The sequence below is a fragment of the Panulirus ornatus genome, chromosome 4, assembly GCF_036320965.1.
Source record: "Panulirus ornatus isolate Po-2019 chromosome 4, ASM3632096v1, whole genome shotgun sequence".
NCBI classification, from domain to species: Eukaryota; Metazoa; Arthropoda; class Malacostraca; order Decapoda; family Palinuridae; genus Panulirus; species Panulirus ornatus.
The window spans coordinates 26,615,915-26,638,573 of record NC_092227.1 but is presented as its reverse complement, the minus strand read 5'-3'; positions in this window follow the sequence as shown (position 1 = coordinate 26,638,573).

Below are 22,659 nucleotides of genomic sequence, written 5' to 3'. Positions count from 1 at the left end.
TTTGTGTTTTTTTTTTGTTTGTGTGTGTGTTTTTTTTGTACTCTACCCACCACACCCCCACAATCTCACCACTATCAATCACATAATATAGTACGTCAGACTCCGCGATAATGCGAGAATACGCGCAAGCAACAGACGAAAGAAAAGGCCCAACCCACCCCCATACACCCTGAATATACAACGTCCACACACCAAAATATTACCTACCCTACATAGCTTTCCATGGTTTAACCGCAGACGCTCACATGCCCTGATGTATCGAAATTCTAATATAGATCAAAAACACTTTACAATCCACCAGTTTTTTTCTCCCATATCAAACTTTACCTACCTCCCAATTGACTTGACCCTCACCCTACTGAACCTATAACCTTGCTCCTTATTCACATTTACTCTTAACTTTCTTTTTTTCACCTTTCCAAAACTCAGCACCATCTTCTGCAGTTTCTCACACAAAAATCAGCCACCAGCGATGTATCATAGGAACAACACTGACTCACTTCCCAAGTCTCTCATCCCAACCCAAAACTTCACTTGCCCCTCTTTCCAAAACCTCTTGCATTCACCTCCCAAACCCAACCCCATAATAAACAAATCTAAGACCATGGAGACATCCCCACCCCCCCTCCCGCAAACCTAATTCACTGAAAACCCAATCACTTTCCCTTCTCTTCCTTCAGTCACATCCCTTTAAACACCCTCGATAAAAACTTTCACTGCTCAAACAATTTTTCCTCCCACACCTATATTCTTAATACCTTCCACAGAGCATCTCTAACAACTTATAAATATGCCTTCTCCAGATCCATAAAGGGCTACATAAAAATCCATTTGTTTTTCCCTAATATTTCTCACATACATTCTTCAAAGCAAACACCTGATCCACACATCTCCGCACTTCTGAAACCACATGCTCTTACCCAATCGATGCTCTGTACATCTTTCCCCCTCTCAATCAATCCCCTCCATATAATTTCCCAGAATATCAAAAAAACTTATCCCTTTCCGTAATTTAGCACTCATTCTTACCCCCTTTCCCCTTTGTACAATGGCACATGACAAATTCACCAAAATCCTCAGGCACCTCACCATGATCAAAACCATTAAAAACCTTACCAACCAGCCCAATAATACAGTAAAAACCCCTTTTTTAAATAAATCCCCCTGCATAAAACCCAAAAACTCGCCTTGCCGCTTTCATTTTTCCGAAAAGTTTTACCCCTCTTCTCTTTTTCCCAAATTTCATTTCCAAACCCCCTTCATTTGTACCCCAAACCTCACCAAAACACCTATGTGCCACTCATCCTCAAACACTTTTCAAAAACCTTCAAAATACCACTTCCATCTCCTTCTCAACACAAAAAATTTGTTACCCCCCCCCCTTTTTGCACCCTTCACAGTTTTTTAATCATTTGCTCCCTTTGCCCTTACCACTTTTTACCTCCTTCCAGAACATCTTTTATTCTCCAAAAATTTTAAAAGTACTTCTACCCCAATCTCATTTGCCCCTTTTCACATTTTGGGCACTTTCCTCTTGACCCCCCCTTTTCTCTTTTTTTTTTACCATCTCCCACTCAATTGCATTTTTCCCCTGCAAAAATCGTCCAAATGTTCTCCTTCTCTTTCACTAATAATCTCTTCTTATCCCACCACTAACTACCCTTTCAATTAAAAACCCCCCCCCACTCCCTTTTCATCCACAACATCTTTAAAATATATAATATTTATATATTATTTTATATATAAAATAAAAATAAATATAAAAAATTAAATATATTTAAAAATTTATATATATTTAACATGGGATATATATAAATATATATTTTTTCTTTCAACCCTTTTGACATTTCCCGCTTAAAACGAGGTAAACGGGTATATATATAATATTATTTATAAATATATAATATATATATATAATTATTTTAAAAATTTTATATATGATATAATATATATATATATATATATAAAAATCACAACTTTTATTTATATTTAATAAACTTTTTTATTTCTTATATTTATATAATATTTATATTATTTATATTATAATATATATTTTTTTTTGTTTTGTGCGTTGTAGGGAGAAAAAGAAGGGGGAAAGGAAATAAGTATTTGAAAGGAATTAAAACAAAAAGAAAATGTATTTATGAACAAGGGGGGGGGATTTTGATTAAGTATTATGATGGGGAATGGAGTTAAAAAAGGATTATGGATGTTTATTGAATAAGGTATTATTTTGGGGGGTTGGGGGGTTTTATGGGTGGGTTTTTTTGGTATTTTTGATGAAAAAGTTTTTTTTTGGGGGGTGTTTTGTGTTTTTTTGATGTGGTTTTTGTTTTTAGAGAGGTTTTGGTGGTGGATTGATAAGTTTTTTTTTTTTTGTGTTGGGGGATATTGTTTGGGGGTTTGGTGGGGTGGTGGGGGTTGATTTTGTTTGGGGTGGTTTGTTTGGGTTTTTGGGGGTTAGGGGTTTTGGGGGGGGTTTTGGGTTTTAGGGGGGGTTTTTGAGGGTTGTGAGGGGGGTTTTGTTTTGTGTTTTGGTGGGGGGTTTTTGATATTTGGGGAGTAGTTTAGTTTGTTTGGGTGGGGATTTTGGGGTTTTTGTTGTAGGTTTTTAAGGGTTTGTAATTTTATTTTAGTTTTTTTTGTTTTTTTTTATTGTTTGAGTTTTGGTTTGAATTGTTAGTTTTTGGTTGAGATTTGTTGGTGGGTTAGAAAGTATATGTGATAAGATTTAAAGTATACGAAAAAAGAAGGCTTTGACATTTTTCGAAAAATGCTATGGTGGTAAGTAAAAAAAAAAAGACAGGAGGTTAAAAAAGTAAGAGAAAAAAAGCAAAGAGTTGGGGTGAGAGAGTATCATTAAATTTTAGGGAGAATAAAAAGATGTTCTGGAAGGAGGTAAATAAAGTGCGTAAGACAAGGGAGCAAATGGGAACTTCAGTGAAGGGCGCAAATGGGGAGGTGATAACAAGTAGTGGTGATGTGAGAAGGAGATGGAGTGAGTATTTTGAAGGTTTGTTGAATGTGTTTGATGATAGAGTGGCAGATATAGGGTGTTTTGGTCGAGGTGGTGTGCAAAGTGACAGGGTTAGGGAAAATGATTTTGTAAACAGAAAAGAGTTAGTAAAAGCTTTGCGGAAGATGAAAGCCGGCAAGGCAGCAGGTTTGGATGGTATTGCAGTGGAATTTATTAAAAAAGGGGGTGACTGTATTGTTGACTGGTTGGTAAGGTTATTTAATGTATGTACGACTCACGGTGAGGTGCCTGAGGATTGGCGGAATGCGTGCATAGTGCCATTGTACAAAGGTAAAGGGGATAAGAGTGAGTGCTCAAATTACGGAGGTATAAGTTTGTTGAGTATTCCTGGTAAATTATATGGGAGGGTATTGATTGAGAGGGTGAAGGCATGTACAGAGCATTAGATTGGGGAAGAGCAGTGTGGTTTCAGAAGTGGTAGAGAATGTGTGGATCAGGTGTTTGCTTTGAAGAATGTTTGTGAGAAATACTTAGAAAAGCAAATAGATTTGTATGTAGCATTTATGGATCTGGAGAAGGCATATGATAGAGTTGATAGAGATGCTCTGTGGAAGGTATTAAGAATATATGGTGTGGGAGGCAAGTTGTTAGAAGCAGTGAAAAGTTTTTATCGAGGATGTAAGGCATGTGTACGTGTAGGAAGAGATTAATGTGATTGGTTCTCAGTGAATGTAGGTTTGCGGCAGGGGTTTGTGATGTCTCCATGGTTCTTTAATTTGTTTATGGATGGGGTTGTTAAGGAGGTGAATGCAAGAGTTTTGGAAAGAGGGGCAAGTATGAAGTCTGTTGGGGATGAGAGAGCTTGGGAGGTGAGTCAGTTGTTGTTCGCTGATGATACAGCGCTGGTGGCTGATTCACGTGAGAAACTGCAGAAGCTGGTGACTGAGTTTGGAAAAGTGTGTGGAAGAAGAAAGTTAAGAGTAAATGTGAATAAGAGCAAGGTTATTAGGTACAGTAGGGTTGAGGGTCAAGTCAATTGGGATGTGAGTTTGAATGGAGAAAAACTGGAGGAAGTGAAGTGTTTTAGATATCTGGGAGTTGATCTGGCAGCGGATGGAACCATGGAAGCGTAAGCGGATCATAGGGTGGGGGAGGGGGCGAAAATCCTGGGGGCCTTGAAGAATGTGTGGAAGTCGAGAACATTATCTCGGAAAGCAAAAATGGGTATGTTTGAAGGAATAGTGGTTCCAACAATGTTGTATGGTTGCGAGGCGTGGGCTATGGATAGAGTTGTGCGCAGGAGGATGGATGTGCTGGAAATGAGATGTTTGAGGACAATGTGTGGTGTGAGGTGGTTTGATCGAGTGAGTAACGTAAGGGTAAGAGAGATGTGTGGAAATAAAAAGAGCGTGGTTGAGAGAGCAGAAGAGGGTGTTTTGAAGCGGTTTGGGCACATGGAGAGGATGAGTGAGGAAAGATTGACCAAGAGGATATATGTGTCGGAGGTGGAGGGAACAAGGAGAAGAGGGAGACCAAATTGGAGGTGGAAAGATGGAGTGAAAAAGATTTTGTGTGATCGGGGCCTGAACATGCAGGAGGGTGAAAGGAGGGCAAGGAATAGAGTGAATTGGAGCGATGTGGTATACCGGGGTTGACGTGCTGTCAGTGGATTGAAGCAGGGCATGTGAAGCGTCTGGGGTAAACCATGGAAAGCTGTGTAGGTATGTATATTTGCGTGTGTGGACGTATGTATATACATGTGTATGGGGGGGGTTGGGCCATTTCTTTCGTCTGTTTCCTTGCGCTACCTCGCAAACGCGGGAGACAGCGACAAAGTATAATATAAAAATATACATATATATATATATATATATATATATATATATATATATATATATATATATATATATATATATATATATATATATATATATATATATATATATATATATATATATATATATATATATATATATATATATATGTATATATATATATATATATATATATATATATATATATATATATATATATATATATATATATATATATATATATATATATATATATATATATATATATATATATATATATATATATACATATATATATATATATATATATATATATGGGGATAAGGGAGAAAGAATACTTCCCACGCATTCCTCACGTGTCGTAGAAGACGATGAAAGGGACGGGAGCGGAGGGCCAGAAACCCTCCCCTCCTTGTATTTTACTTTCTAAAAGGAGAAACAGTAGAAGGAGTCACGTGGGGAGTGCTCCTCCTCCTCGAATTCTTAGATTGGGGTGGCTAAATGTGTGTAGATGTAACTAAGATGAGAAAAAAGGAGAGATAGGCAGTATGTTTGAGGAAAGGAACCTGGATGTCTTGGTTCTGAGTGTAGCGAAGCTCAAGAGTAAAAGGGAAGAGTGGTTTAGGAATGTCTTGGGAGTAAAGTCAGGGTTAGTGAGAGGACAAGAGCAAGTGAAGGACTAGCACTACTCCTGAAACGAGAGTTGTGGGATTATGTGATAGAGTGTAAGAAAGTAAATTCTAGATTGATATGGTTAAAACTGAAAGTTGACGGAAAGAGATGGGTGATTATTGTTTCATCTGCTCCTGGGCAAGAGAAGAAAGATCATGAGAGGCAAGTGTTTTGGTAGAAGCTGAATGAGTGTGTTAGTGCATTTGATGCACAACACCGGGTATAGCGATGGGTGATTTGAATGCAAAGGTGAGTAATGTGGCAGTTGAGGAAATAATTGATAAAACATGGGGTGGTCAGTGTTGTAAATGGAAATGGTGAAGAGCTTGTAGATTTATGTGCTAAAAAGGACTGGTGATTGGGAATACCTGGTTTAAAAAGCGAGATACACATAAGTATACGTATATAAGTAGGAGAGATGGCCAGAGAGCGCTCTTGGATTACGTGTTGATTGATAGGCGCGCGAAAGAGAGACTTTTGGATGTTAATGTGATGAGTGGTGCAACTGGAAGGATATCTGATCATTATCTTGTGGAGGCGAAGGTGAACATTTGTAGGGATTTTCAGGAAAGAAGAGAGAATGTTGGGGTGAAGAGACTGGTGAGAGTAATTGAGCTTGGGAAGGAGACTTGTGTGGGGAAGTACCAGGAGAGACTGAGTACAGAATGGAAAAAGGTGAGAACAAAGGAGGTAAGTGGAGTGGGGGAGGAATGGGATGTATTTAGGGAAGTAGTGACGGCTTCCTCAAAAGATGCTTGTGGCATGAGAAGCGTGGGAAATGGTTTGATTACAAAGGGTAAGGAGTGGTGGGATGAATAAGTAAGACTGTTAGTGAAAGAGAACAGAGAGGCATTTGGACAATTTTTGTGGTGGGAAAAAATGCAAATGAGTGGGAGAGGTTTAAAAGAAAGAGGCAGGAGGTCAAGAGGAAGGTGCAAGAGGTGAAAAAGAGGGCAAATGAGATTTGGGGTGAGTTATTATCATTATAATTTAGGGAGAATAAAAAGATGTTTTGGAAGGAGATAAATAAAGTGCGTAAGACAAGGGAGCAAATGGGAACTTCATTGAAGGGGGCTAATGGGGAGGAGATAACAAATAGTGGTAATGTGAGGAGATGGAGTGATTATTTTGAAGGTTTGTTGAATGTGTTTGGAGATAGAGTGGCAGATATAGGGTGTTTTGGTCGAGGTGGTGTGCAAAGTGAGGTGGTTAGCGAAAATGATTTGGTAAAGAAAGAAGAGGTAGTGAAAGCTTTGCAGAAGATGAAAGTCGGGAAGGCAGCAGGTTCGATGATATTGTAGTAGAATTTATGAAAAAAGGGGATGACTGTATTGTTGACTGGTTGGTAAGGTTATTTAATGTATGTATGATTCATAGTGAGGTGCCTGAGGATTAGCGGAATGCTTGCATAGTGCCATTGTACAAAGGCAAAGGGGATAAGAGTGAGTGCTCAAATTACAGAGGCATAAGTTTGTTGAGTATTTCTGGTAAATTATATGAGAGGGTATTGATTGAGAGGGTGAAGACACGTACAGAGCATCAGATTGCGGAAGAGCAGTGTGGTTTCAAAAGTGGTAGAGAATGTGTGGATCAGGTGTTTGCTTTGAAGAATGTATGTGAGAAATACTTAGAAAAGCAAATGGATTTGTACGTAGCATTTATGGATCTGGAGAAGGCATATGATAGAGTTGATAGAGATGCTCTGTGGAGGGTATTAAGAATATATGTTAAGGGAGGCAAGTTGTTAGAAGCAGTGAAAAGTTTTTATCGAGGATGTTAGGCATGTGTACGTGTAGGAAGAGAGTAAAGTTATTGGTTCTCAGTGAATGTAGGTCTGGGGCAGGGGTGTGTGATTTCTCCATAGTTGTTTAATTTGTTTATGGATTGGGTTGTTAGGGAGGTGAATGCAAGAGTTTTGGAAAGAGGATGAAGTATGCAGTCTGTTGTGGATGAAAGAGCTCATGATGTGAGTCAGTTGTTGTTCGCTGATGATACAGCGCTGGTGGCTGATTCATGTGAGAAACTGCAGAAGCTGGTGAAGTGTGGTGAAAGAAGAAAGTTAAGAGTAAATGTGAATAAGAGCAAGGTTATTAAGTATAGTAGGGTTGAGGGTCAAGTCAATTGGGAGGTAAGTTTGAATAAGGAGAAAAGCTGGAGAAATTAAAGTGTTTTTTACATATCTGGGAGTGGATCTGGCAGCTGATGGAACCATGGAAGCGGAAGTGAATCGTAGGGTGGGGGAGTGGGCGAAAATTCTGGGAGCCTTGAAGAATGTTTGGAAGTCGAGAACATTATCTCGGAAAGCAACAATGGTTATGTTTGAAAGAATAGTGGTTCCAACAATGTTGTATGGTTGCGAGGCGTGAAAAAGATTTTAGTGATCGGGGCCTGAACATGCAGGAGGGTAAGGCATGCAAGGAACAGAGTGAATTGGAAAGGTGGGGTATACCGGGGTCGACGTGTTGTCAATGGATTGAACCAGGGCATCTGAAGCGTCTGAGGTAAGCTATGGAAAGTTCTGTGGGGCCTGGATGTGAAAAGGGATCTCTGGTTTCGGTGCATTATTACATGACAGCTAGAGAGTGAGTGTGAACGAATGGGGCCTTTATTGTCTTTTTCTAGCGATACCTCGCACACATGAGGGGGAAGGGGGTTGTTATTCCATGTGTGGCGGGGTGGCGATAGGAATAAATGAAGGCAGACAGTATGAATTTTGTACATGTGTATATATGTATATGTCTGGGTGTGCATATATATGTGAACATTGAGATGTATAGGTATGTATATTTGCGTGTGTGGACGTGTATGTATATACATGTGTATGTGGCTGGGTTGGGCGATTCTTTCGTTTGTTTCCTTGCACTACCTCGCTAACGCGGGAGACAGCGACAAAGCAAAATGAATAAATAAATAAAAATAAATATATATATATATATATATATATATATATATATATATATATATATATATATATATATATATATTTTTTTTATACTTTGTCGCTGTCTCCCGCGTCTGCGAGGTAGCGCAAGGAAACAAACGAAAGAAATGCCCCCTCCCCCATACACATGTATATACATACGTCAACACACGCAAATATACATACCTACACAGCTTTCCATGGTTTACCCCAGACGCTTCACATGCCTTGATTCAATCCACTGACAGCACGTCAACCCCCGTATACCACATCGCTCCAATTCACTCTATTGCTTGCCCTCCTTTCACCCTCCTGCATGTTCAGGCCCCGATCACACAAAATCTTTTTCACTCCATCTTTCCACGTCCAATTTGGTCACCCTCTTCTCCTTGCTCCCTCCACCTCCGACACATATATCCTCTTGGTCAATCTTTCCTCACTCATCCTCTCCATGTGCCCAAACCACTTCAAAACAACCTCTTCTGCTCTCTCAACCACGCTCTTTTTATTTCCACACATCTCTCTTACCCTTACGTTACTCACTCGATCAAACCACATCACACCACACATTGTCCTCAAACAAATCATTTCCAGCACATCCATCCTCCTGCGCACAACTCTATCCATAGCCCACGCCTCGCAACCATACAACATTGTTGGAACCACTATTCCTTCAAACATACCCATTTTTGCTTTCCGATATAATGTTCTCGACTTCCACACATTCTTCAAGGCCCCCAGAATTTTCGCCCCCTCCCCCACCCTATGATCCACTTCCGCTTCCATGGTTCCATCCGCTGCCAGATCCACTCCCAGATATCTAAAACACTTCACTTCCTCCAGTTTTTCTCCATTCAAACTCACCTCCCAATTGACTTGACCCTCAACCCTACTGTACCTAATAACCTTGCTCTTATTCACATTTACTCTTAACTTTCTTCTTCCACACACTTTACCAAACTCAGTCACCAGCTTCTGCAGTTTCTCACATGAATCAGCCACAAGTGCTGTATCATCAGCGAACAACAACTGACTCACTTCCCAAGCTCTCTCATCCACAACAGACTTCATACTTGCCCCTCTTTCCAAAACTCTTGCATTTACCTCCCTAACAACCCCATCCATAAACAAATTAAACAACCATGGAGACATCACACACCCCTGCCGCAAACCTACATTCACTGAGAACCAATCACTTTCCTCTCTTCCTACACGTACACATGCCTTACATCCTCGATAAAAACTTTTCACTGCTTCTAACAACTTTCCCCCCACACCATATATTCTTAATACCTTCCACAGAGCATCTCTATCAACTCTATCATATGCCTTCTCCAGATCCATAAATGCTACATACAAATCCATTTGCTTTTCTAAGTATTTCTCACATACATTCTTCAAAGCAAACACCTGATCCACACATCCTCTACCACTTCTGAAACCACACTGCTCTTCCCCAATCTGATGCTCTATACATGCCTTCACCCTCTCAATCAATACCCTCCCATATAATTTACCAGGAATACTCAACAAACTTATACCTCTGTAATTTGAGCACTCACTCTTATCCCCTTTGCCTTTGTACAATGGCACTATGCACGCATTCCGCCAATCCTTAGGCACCTCACCATGAGTCATACATACATTAAATAACCTTACCAACCAGTCAACAATACAGTCACCCCCTTTTTTAATAAATTCCACTGCAATACCATCCAAACCTGCTGCCTTGCCGGCTTTCATCTTCCGCAAAGCTTTCACTACCTCTTCTCTGTTTACCAAATCATTCTCCCTAACCCTCTCACTTTGCACACCACCTCGACCAAAACACACTATATCTGCCACTCTATCATCAAACACATTCAACAAACCTTCAAAATACTCACTTCATCTCCTTCTCACATCACCACTACTTGTTATCACCTCCCCATTTGCGCCCTTCACTGAAGTTCCCATTTGTTCCCTTGTCTTACGCACTTTATTTACCTCCTTCCAGAACATCTTTTTATTCTCCCTAAAATTTAATGATACTCTCTCACCCCAACTCTCATTTGCCCTTTTTTTCACCTCTTGCACCTTTCTCTTGACCTCCTGTCTCTTTCTTTTATACATCTCCCACTCAATTGCATTTTTTCCCTGCAAAAATCGTCCAAATGCCTCTCTCTTCTCTTTCACTAATACTCTTACTTCTTCATCCCACCACTCACTACCCTTTCTAATCAACCCTCCTCCCACTCTTCTCATGCCACAAGCATCTTTTGCGCAATCCATCACTGATTCCCTAAATACATCCCATTCCTCCCTCACTCCCCTTGCTTCCATTGTTCACACCTTTTTTCATTCTGTACTCAGTCTCTCCTGGTATATATATATATATATATATATATATATATATATATATATATATATATATATATATATATATATATATATATATATATATACATATATATATATATATATATATATATATATATATATATATATATATATATATATATATATATATATATATATATATATATATATATATATATATATATTCTTTTTTTTTTTTTTATACTTTGTCGCTGTCTCCCGCGTTTGCGAGGTAGCGCAAGGAAACAGACGAAAGAAATGGCCCAACCCCCCCCATACACATGTACATACACACGTCCACACACGCAAATATACATACCTACACAGCTTTCCATGGTTTACCCCGGACGCTTCACATGCCTTGATTCAATCCACTGACAGCACGTCAACCCCTGTATACCACATCGCTCCAATTCACTCTATTCCTTGCCCTCCTTTCACCCTCCTGCATGTTCAGGCCCCGATCACACAAAATCCTTTTCACTCCATCTTTCCACCTCCAATTTGGTCTCCCTCTTCTCCTCGTTCCCTTCACCTCCGACACATATATCCTCTTGGTCAATCTTTCCTCACTCATTCTCTCCATGTGCCCAAACCATTTCAAAACACCCTCTTCTGATCTCTCAACCACGCTCTTTTTATTTCCACACATCTCTCTTACCCTTACGTTACTTACTCGATCAAACCACCTCACACCACACATTGTCCTCAAACATCTCATTTCCAGCACATCCATCCTCCTGCGCACAACTCTATCCATAGCCCACGCCTCGCAACCATACAACATTGTTGGAACTACTATTCCTTCAAACATACCCATTTTTGCTTTCCGGAATAATGTTCTCGACTTCCACACATTTTTCAAGGCTCCCAAAATTTTCGCCCCCTCCCCCACCCTATGATCCACTTCCGTTTCCATGGTTCCATCCGCTGACAGATCCACTCCCAGGTATCTAAAACACTTCACTTCCTCCAGTTTTTCTCCATTCAAACTCACCTCCCAATTGACTTGACCCTCAACCCTACTGTACCTAATAACCTTGCTCTTATTCACATTTACTCTTAACTTTCTTCTTCCACACACTTTACCAAACTCAGTCACCAGCTTCTGCAGTTTCTCACATGAATCCGCCACCAGCGCTGTATCATCAGCGAACACCAACTGACTCACTTCCCAAGCTCTCTCATCCCCAACAGACTTCATACTTGCCCCTCTTTCCAAGACTCTTGCATTTACCTCCCTAACAACCCCATCCATAAACAAATTAAACAACCATGGAGACATCACACACCCCTGCCGAAAACCTACATCCACTGAGAACCAATCACTTTCCTCTCTTCCTACACGTACATACGCCTTACATCCTCGATAAAAACTTTTCACTGCTTCTAACAACTTGCCTCCCACACGATATATTCTTAATACCTTCCACAGAGCATCTCTATCAACTCTATCATATGCCTTCTCTAGATCCATAAATGCTACATACAAATCCATTTGCTTTTCTAAGTATTTCTCACATACATTCTTCAAAGCAAACACCTGATCCACACATCCTCTACCACTTCTGAAAACACACTGCTCTTCCCCAATCTGATGCTCTGTACATGCCTTCACCCTCTCAATCAATACCCTCCCATATAATTTACCAATAATACTCAACAAACTTATACCTCTGTAATTTGAGCACTCACTCTTATCCCCTTTGCCTTTGTACAATGGCACTATGCACGCATTCCGCCAATCCTCAGGCACCTCACCATGAGTCATACATACATTAAATAACCTTACCAACCAGTCCACAATACAGTCACCCCCTTTTTTAATAAATTCCAATGCAATACCATCCAAACCTGCTGCCTTGTCGGCTTTCATCTTCCGCAAAGCTTTTACTACCTCTTCTCTGTTTACCAAATCATTTTCCCTAACCCTCTCACTTTGCACACCACCTCGACCCAAACACCCTATATCTGCCACTCTGTCATCAGACACATTCAACAAACCTTCAAAATACTCATTCCATCTCCTTCTCACATCACCACTACTTGTTATCACCTCCCCATTTACGCCCTTCACTGAAGTTCCCATTTGCTCCCTTGTCTTACGCACCCTATTTACCTCCTTCCAGAACATCTTTTTATTCTCCCTAAAATTTAATGATACTCTCTCACCCCAACTCTCATTTGCCCTTTTTTTCACCTCTTGCACCTTCCTCTTGACCTCCTGTCTCTTTCTTTTATACTTCTCCCACTCAATTGCATTTTTTCCCTGCAAAAATCGTCCAAATGCCTCTCTCTTCTCTTTCACTAATACTCTTACTTCTTCATCCCACCACTCACTACCCTTTCTAAACAGCCCACCTCCCACTCTTCTCATGCCACAAGCATCTTTTGCGCAATCCATCACTGATTCCCTAAATACATCCCATTCCTCCCCCACTCCCCTTACTTCCATTGTTCTCACCTTTTTCCATTCTGTACACAGTCTCTCCTGATACTTCTTCACACAGGTCTCCTTCCGAAGCTCACTTACTCTCACCACCTTCTTCACCCCAACATTCACTCTTCTTTTCTGAAAACCCATACTAATCTTCACCTTAGCCTCCACAAGATAATGATGAGACATCCCCCCAGTTGCACCTCTCAGCACATTGACATCCAAAAGTCTCTCTTTCGCACGCCTGTCAATTAACACGTAATCCAATAACGCTCTCTGGCCATCTCTCCTACTTACATAAGTATACTTATGTATATCTCGCTTTTTAAACCAGGTATTCCCAATCATCAGTCCTTTTTCAGCACATAAATCTACAAGCTCTTCACCATTTCCATTTACAACACTGAACACCCCATGCATACCAATTATTCCCTCAACTGTCACATTACTCACCTTTGCATTCAAATCACCCATCACTATAACCCGGTCTCGTGCATCAAAACCGCTAACACACTCATTTAGCTGCTCCCAAAACACTTGCCTCTCATGATCTTTCTTCTCATGCCCAGGTGCATATGCACCAATAATCACCCACCTCTCTCCATCAACTTTCAATTTTACCCATATTAATCGAGAACTTACTTTCTTACATTCTATCACATACTCCCACAACTCCTGTTTCAGGAGTATTGCTACTCCTTCCCTTGCTCTTGTCCTCTCACTAACCCCTGACTTCACTCCCCAGATATTTCCAAACCACTCTTCCCCTTTACCCTTGAGCTTCGTTTCACTCAGAGCCAAAATATCCAGGTTCCTTTCCTCAAACATACTACCTATCTCTCCTTTTTTCACATCTTGGTTACATCCACACACATTTAGGCACCCCACTCTGAGCCTTCGAGGAGGATGAGCACTCCCCGCGTGACTCCTTCTTCTGTTTCCCATTTTAGAAAGTTAATACAAGGAGGGGAGGATTTCCGGCCCCCCGCTCCCGTCCCCTCTAGTCGCTTACTACGACACGCGAGGAATACGTGGGAAGTATTATTTCACCCCTATCCCCAGGGATAATATACATATATATATATACACACACACACACACACACACACACACACACACACACACACACACACACACACACACACACACACACATATATATACATATGAAAAATGTATATGAAAAATATATGTATATGTATATGTATATGAATATATATGTATATATGTATATATATATATATATGTATATGTATATATGTATATATATATGTATATATGTATATGTAATGTATATGAAAAATATATATATATATATATATATATATATATATATATATATATATATATATATATATATATGATTTCGTAAACAATGAAGAAGCAGTAAAAGCGTTGCGGAAGATGAAAGCCGGTAAGGCAGAAGGTTTGGATGGTATTGCAATGGAATTTTTTAAAAAAGTGTGTGACTGCATTGTTGACTGGTTGGTAAGGTTATTCAATGTATGTATGATTCATGGTAAGGCGCCTGATTATTGGCGGAATGCTTGCATAGTGCCATTGTACAAAGGCAAAGGGGATAAGAATGAGTGCTCAAATTACAGAGGTATAAGTTTGTTGAGTATTCCTGGTAAATTATGTAGGAGGGTATTGATTGAGAGGGTGAAGGCATGTATAGAGCATCAGATTGGGGAAGAGCAGTGTGGTTTCAGAAGAGGTAGAGGTTTTGTGGATCAGGTGTATGTTTTGAGGAATGTATGTGAGAAATACTTAGAAAAGCAAATGGATTTGTATGTAGCATTTATGGATCTGGAGAAGGCATATGATAAAGTTGATAGAGATGCTCTGTGGAAGGTTCTAAGAAAATATGGTGTGAGAGGCAAGTTGTTAGAAGCAGTGAAAATCTTTTATCGAGGATGTAAGGCATGTGTACGTGTAAGAAGAGTGGAAAGTGATTGATTCTCAGTGAATGTAGGTTTGCGGCAGGGGTGTGTGATGTCTCCATGGTTGTTTAATTTCTTTATGGATAGGGTAGTTAGGGAGGTGAATGCAAGAGTTTTGGAAAGAGTGCCAAGAATGCAGTCGGTTGTGGAGGAGAAAGCTTGGGAAGTGAGTCAGTTGTTGCTCGCTGATGATACAGCGTTGGTGGCTGATTCATGTGAGAAAATGCAGAAGCTGGTGACTGAGTTTAGTAAAGTGTGTGAAAGAAGAGAGTTAAGAGTAAATGTGAAAAAGAGGAAGGTTATTAGGTACAGTAGGGTTGAGGGTCAAGTAAATTGGGAGGTAAGTTTGAATGGATAATAACTGGAGGAAGTAAAGTGTTTTAGATATCTGGGAGTGGATCTGGCAGCAGATGGAACCATGGAAGCGGAAGTAAATCATAGGGTGGGGGAGCGGCTGAGAATCCTGGGAGCCTTGAAGAATGTTTGGAAGTCGAGAACATTATGTCCGAAAGCAAAAATAGGTATGTTTGAAGTAATTGTGGATCCAACAATATTGTATGGTTGCGAGGCGTGGGCTATGGATAGACTTGTGCGCAGGAGGGTGGATGTGCTGGAAATGAGATGTTTGTGGACAATAAGTGGTATGAGGTGGTTTGATCGAGTAAGTATTGTAAGGGTAAGAGAGATGTGTGAAAATAAAACGAGCGTGGTTGAGAGAGCAGAAGAGGATGTTTTGAAATGGTTTGGGCACATGGAAAGAATGAGTGAGGAAAGACTGACCAAGAGCATATATATGTCGGAGGTGGAGGGAACAAGAAGTGGGAGACCATATTGGAGGTGGAAAGATGGAGTGAAAAAGATTTTGAGTGATCGGGGCCTGAACATGCAGGAGGGTGAAAGGCGGTGAAGGAATAGAATGAATTGGATGGATTTGGTTTACCGGGGTCGACATGCTGTCAATGGATTGAATCAGGGCATTTGAAGCGTTTGGGGTAAACCATGGGAAGTTCTGTGGGGCCTGGAAGTGGAAAGAGAGCTGTGGTTTCGGGCATTATTGCATGACAGCTGGAGACTGTGTGTGAGGGAATGGGGCCTTTGTTGTCTCTTCCTGGCGCTGCCTCGCGCACATGAGGGGGGAGAGGGATCTTATTCCGTGTGTGGCGGTGTGGCGATGGGGGTGAGTAGGGGCAGACAGTGTGAATTGTGTGCATTTGTGTATATGCGTGTGTCTGTGAGTGTATATATATATGTGTACGTTGGGATGTGTGGGTGTGTATGTTTGCGTGTGTGGACGTGTGAGTGTATGTGTGCATGTGTTTGGGGGTGGGTTGGGCCATTACTTTCGTCATTTTGCTTGCGCTAACTCTCAGGCGTGGGAGACAGCGACAGAGGAAAATAATGTATATGGTTCTCAGTGAATGTAGGTTTGCGGCAGGGGTGTGTGATTTCTCCATGGTTTTTTAATTTGTTTATGGATGGGGTTGTTAGGGAGGTGAATGCAAGAGTTTTGGACAGAGGGGCAAGTATGAAGTCTGTTGTGGATGAGAGAGCTTGGGAAGTGAGTCAGTTGTTGTTCGCTGATGATACAGCGCTGGTGGCTGATTCATGTGAGAAAATGCAGAAGCTGGTGACTGAGTTTAGTAAAGTGTGTGAAAGAAGAAAGTTAAGAGCAAATGTGAATAAGAGCAAGGTTATTAGGTACAGTAGGGTTGAGGGTCCATTTAACTGGGAGGTAAGTTTGAATGGAGAAAAACTGGAGGAAGTAAAGTGTTTTAGATATCTGGGAGTGGATCTGGCAGCGGATGGAACCTTGGAAGCGGAAGTGAATCATAGGGTAGGGGAGAGGGTGAAAATCCTGGGAGTCTTGAAGTATGTGTGGAAGTCGAGAACATTATCTCGGAGAGCAAAAATGGGTATATTTGAAGGTATAGTGGTTCCAACAATGTTGTATGGTTGCGAGGCGTGGGCTATGGATAGAGTTATGCGCAGGAGGGTGGATGTGCTGGAAATGAGATGTTTGAGGACAATGTGTGGTGTGAGGTGGTTTGATCGAGTAAGTGAGATAGATGTGTGGAAATAAAAAGATCGTGGTTGAGAGAGCAGAAGAGGGTGTTTTGAAATGGTCTGGGCACATGGAGAGAATGAGTGAGGAAAGATTGACCAAGAGGATATATGTGTCGGAGGTTCAGGGAACGAGAAGTGAGAGAGAAAATTGGAGGTGGAAATATGGAGTGAAAAAGATTTTGAGTGATCGGGGCCTGAACATGCAGGAGGGTGAAAGGCGTGCAAGGAATAGAGTGAATTGGATCGATGTGGTATACCGGGGTTGACGTGCTGTCAGTGGATTGAATCAGGTCATGTGAAGCGTCTGGGGTAAACCATGGCAAGTTTTTGGGGCCTGGATGTGGAAAGGGAGCTGTGGTTTCGGGCATTATTGCATGATAGCTAGAGACTGAGTGTGAACGAATGGGGCCTTTGTTGTCTTTTCCTAGCGCTACCTCGCACACATGAGGGGGGAAGGGGGATGGTATTCTATATGTGGCGAGGTGGCGATGGGAATGAATAAAGGCAGACAGTGTGAATTGTGTGCATGGGTATATATGTATGTGTCTGTGTGTGTATATATATGTGTACATTGAGATGTATAGGTATGTATATTTGCGTGTGTGGACATGTGTATGGGGGTGGGTTGGGCCATTTCTTTCGTAATTTTCCTTGCGCTACCTCGCAAACGCGGGAGACAGCGAGAAAGCAAAATAAATAAATAAATATATATACATATATATATATATATATATATATATATATATATATATATATATATATATATATATATATATATATGTGTCGTTTTTCATCTTCTCCGTGGACTCATAGGAATATCTTGATCACGAAGCGCAAAATTGTGATCCTTTCCAATATATATATATATATATATATATATATATATATATATATATATATATATATATATATATATATATATATATATATATATTGGAAAGGATCACAATTTTGCGCTTCGTGATCAAGATATTCCTATGAGTCCACGGAGAAGATGAAAAACGACAAGTTCTCAAGTGCACTTTCGTGTAATCATCACATCATCAGGGGAGACACAAGAGAAAAATATGTCATTTGATATACATCGAATAGACGAAGGTAGGACGCCATTTGGTAAACATGTTATTGTCCAAGACATACAACGAGCGTTCATAAACTTATCATTTTATAAATTCTATCAACAATAAAGTTATCTAGTTTGTATAGACCATCACTAAGATTAAGATTATAATTCTTTATGTATTTAATAATAGAAGATTCAATGATGTTTCTCGTGGTAATAGAGTTAGAGTTAATAGCTGAGATGGCATTACTCCAGTTAATACAATTATCATAGGTTTTTTCATGATTAAACAAGGCATTTGATTCTTGTCCTGTTCTTATACTATATTCATGTTGCTTAACAGAAAGATCCTTACTAGTCTGCTCAGCATAAAACTTATCACAATTTCCACATGGCACTTTATACATGCATCCAAGAGAATGTCCTGTGAATTCCTGATTAAGATATTCGTTATAGTATTATTATTGCTGAAGGCAACATTTATATTAAAGGATTTAAACAACATGGGAAGTAAAGTAAAATTACTGGTAAAAGGGAGAACTAAAAGATTCTTGGTGTCAATGGGAGGTTTGGGTTCAACTCTATAAAATGATTTCTTTGCTAACTTAAAGATATATCAATGAAAGATCTATGGTACTTCAACTTAGATCCAATGATATATATTTTCTCAAACTCATCATCAATAAACTCTGGACTGCAAATACGTAATGTCCTAAGGAATATAGATTGAAATGATGATAATTTAAGTCTGTCATGTTGAGATGAGTTATATTGGATATATGAGCATACATTTGTAGGTTTTCTGCATATGCTAAACTTAAACTTTTTCCCTTGCCTATGGATCTTGCAATCTAAACATGGTAACATACCATTATTTTCATTTTCTACGGTAAATATGATGGAAGATACTAAATTGTTAAGTAAGGGGAGAAATATTTGTAAATTTTCATTTGTTGACCAAACACAAAGAACATCATCTACATACCTAAACCAAATTGCAGTAGAAGGTAAGATATCCTTTTGTAATTTTGTTTAAAAAAATTTCATATGAAGATTACTTAGTACAGGTTACCCATTGCCATACCAAAGAGGGTTACCCATTGCCATACCAAATTCTTGAGCTTAATAATCTCCATTGAATTGAAATACACAGCCTTTTGTACACACTTTCATCAGTTCAATGAAAACAGACTTTGAAACAGGTAAACGAATATCATCCAAGACATCAAATAAAAACTTGAAAAGGTCATCAACTGAAACTTTATTGAGAAGTGAGGAAACATCAGTGCTAACTAGTTTGAAATCAAAATTAACATTGATATTTCGCTTGTTGACAAAATCTACATTGTTCATGATATTAGAATTTTGTATGGCAATTGGTGACCCTCTTTCACCTGTACTAAGTAACCGTTTTATGGAATTTTTTGAAACAAAATCTCTGAAGGATATCTTACCTTCTACTGCAGTTTGGTTTAGGTATGTAGATGATGTTCTTTTTGTTTGGCCAACAAATGAAAATTTACGAATATTTTTCCCCTTACTTAACAACATAGGACCTTCCATCAAATTTACTGTAGAAAATGAAAATAATATGTTACCATTTTTTGATTGCATGATCCATAGGCAAGGAAAAATGTTTAAGTTATCATATGCAGAAAACTGCCAATGCATGCTCATATATCCATTATTACTCATCTCAACATGACAGAGTTAAATTATCATAATTTCAATCCATTTTCCTTAGGGCATTACGTATTTACAGTCCAGATTTTATTGATGATGAGTTTGAGTAAATATATAATACTGGATCTAATTTGAATTACCCTATATCTTTCACTGATAATTCACTTAAGTTAGCAAAGAAATGATTTTATAGAGTTAAGCCGAAACCTCCCATTGACACCAAGAATCTTTTAGTTCTCCCTTTTAACAGTAATTTACTTTACTTCCCATGTTGCTTAAAACGTTTTATCTAAATGTTACCTTCAGCAACAATAATACTATAAAGAGTATCTTAATCAGGAATTCAGTAGAAAATTCTCTTGGATGCATCTATAAAGTGCCATGGGAAAATTGTGATAAATTTTATGTTAGGCAGACATATAAGGATCTTCCTGTTAGACTTAAGCAACATAAATATAGTACAAGAACGGGACAAGAATCAAATGCCTTGTTTAATCACGTTAAAAACTATGGTCATTGTATTGACTGGAGTAATGCCATCTCAGTTAACTCTAACTCTATAACCTCGAGAAATATCACTGAATCTTCTATTATTAAATACACAAACAATTATAGTTTTATTATTAGTGATGGTCTATACAAATTAGATAATTCTATCGTTGATAAAATTTGTAAAATGATAAGTTTATGAACGTTCGTTGTCAAAAAGAGGGCAAATTAGAGATGGGGTGAGAGAGTATCATTAAACTTTATGGAGGATAAAAAGATGTTTTGGAAGAAGGTAAATAAAGTGCGTAAGACAAGGGAACAAATGGGAACTTCAGTGAAGGGGGCTAATGGGGAGGTGATAACAAGTAATGGTGATGTGAGAAGGAGATGGAGTGAGTATTTTGAAGGTTTGCTGAATGTGTTTGATGATAGAGTGGCAGATATAGGGTGTTTTGGTCGAGGTGTTGTGCAAAGTGAGAGGGTTAGGGAAAATGATTTGGTAAACAGAGAAGAGGTAGTAAAAGCTTCTCGGAAGATGAAAGCCGGCAAGGCAGCAGGTTTGGATGGTATTGCATTGGAATTTATTAAAAAAGGGGATGATTGTATTGTTAACTGGTTGGTACGGTTATTCAATGTATGCGTGACTCATGGTTAGGTGCCTGAGGATTGGCGGAATGCTTGCATAGTTCCATTGTAGAAAGGCAAAGGGGATAATAGTGAGTTCTCAAATGACAGTGGTATAAGTTTGTTGAGTATTCCTGGGAAATTGTATGGGAGGGAATTGATTGAGAGGGTAAATGCATGTACAGAGCATCAGATTGGGGAAGAGCAGTGTGGCTTCGAAAGTGGTAGAGGATGTGTGAATTAGGTGTTTGCTTTGAGGAATGTATGTGAGAAATACTTAGAAAAGCAAATGGATTTGTATGTAGCATTTATGGATCTGGAGAAGGTATAGGATAGAGTTGATAGAGATGCTTTGTGGAAGGTATTAAGAATATATGGTGTGGGAGGCAAGTTGTTAGAAGCACTGAAAAGTTTTTATCGAGGATGTGAGGCATGTGTAGGTGCAGGAAAGAGGAGAGTGACTGGTTCTCAGTGAATGTAGGTTTGTGGCAAGGGTGTGTGATGTCTCCATGGTTGTTTAATTTGTTTATGGATGGGGTTGTTAGGGAGGTGAATGCAAGAGTTTTGGAATGAGGGGCAAGCATGCAGTCTGTTATGGATGAGAGAGTTTGGGAAGTGAGTCAGTTGTTGTTCGCTGATGGTGGAGCACTGGTGGCTAGTTCATGTGAGAAACTGCAAAAGCTGGTGACTGAGTTTGGTAAAGTGTGTGAAAGAAGAAAGCTCAGAGTAAATATGAATAAGAGCAAGGTTATTAGGTACAGTAGGGTTGAGGAACAGGTCATTTGGGAGGTAAGTTTGAATGGAGAAAAACTGGAGGAAGTGAAGTGTCTGGGAGTGGATTTGGCGGCGGATGGAACCATGGAAGCGGAAGTGAATCATAGGGTGGGGGAGGGGGCGAAACTTCTGGGAGCATTGAAGAATGTGTGGAAGTCGAGAACATTATCTCGGAGAGCAAAAATGCGTATGTTTGAAGGAATAGTCATTCCAACAGTGTTACATGGTTGTGAGGCGTGGGTTATGGATAGAGTTGGGTGGAGGAGGGGTGATATGCTGGAAATGTGATGTTTGAGGACAATATGTGGTGTGAGGTGGTTTGATCGAGTAAGTAATAATAGGGTAAGAGAGATGTGTGCTAATAAAAAGAGTGTGGTTGAGAGAGCAGAAGAGGGTGTTTTAAAATGGTATGGTTACATGGAGAGAATGAGTGAGGAAAGATTGATCAAGAGGACATATATGTTAGACGTGAAGGGAACGAGGAGAAGTGGGAGACCAAAATTGGAGGTGGAAAGATGGAGTGCGAAAGATTTTGAGTGATCGGGGGCTGAACATGCAGGATGGTGAAAGGCGTGCAAAGAATAGAGTGAATGGTAACGATATGTTATACCGGGGTCGACGTGCTGTCATTGGATTGAACCAGGGCATGTGAAGTGTCTGGGGTAAACCTCGGAAAGTGTTGTGGGACCTGGATGTGGAAAGGGAGCTGTGGTTTCGGTGCATTATTACATGACAGCTAGAGACTGAGTGTGAACGAATGTGGCCTTTGTTGTCTTATTCTAGCGCTACCTCGCACACATGAGGGAGGAGGGGGTTGTTATTTCATGTGTTGCGAGGTGGCG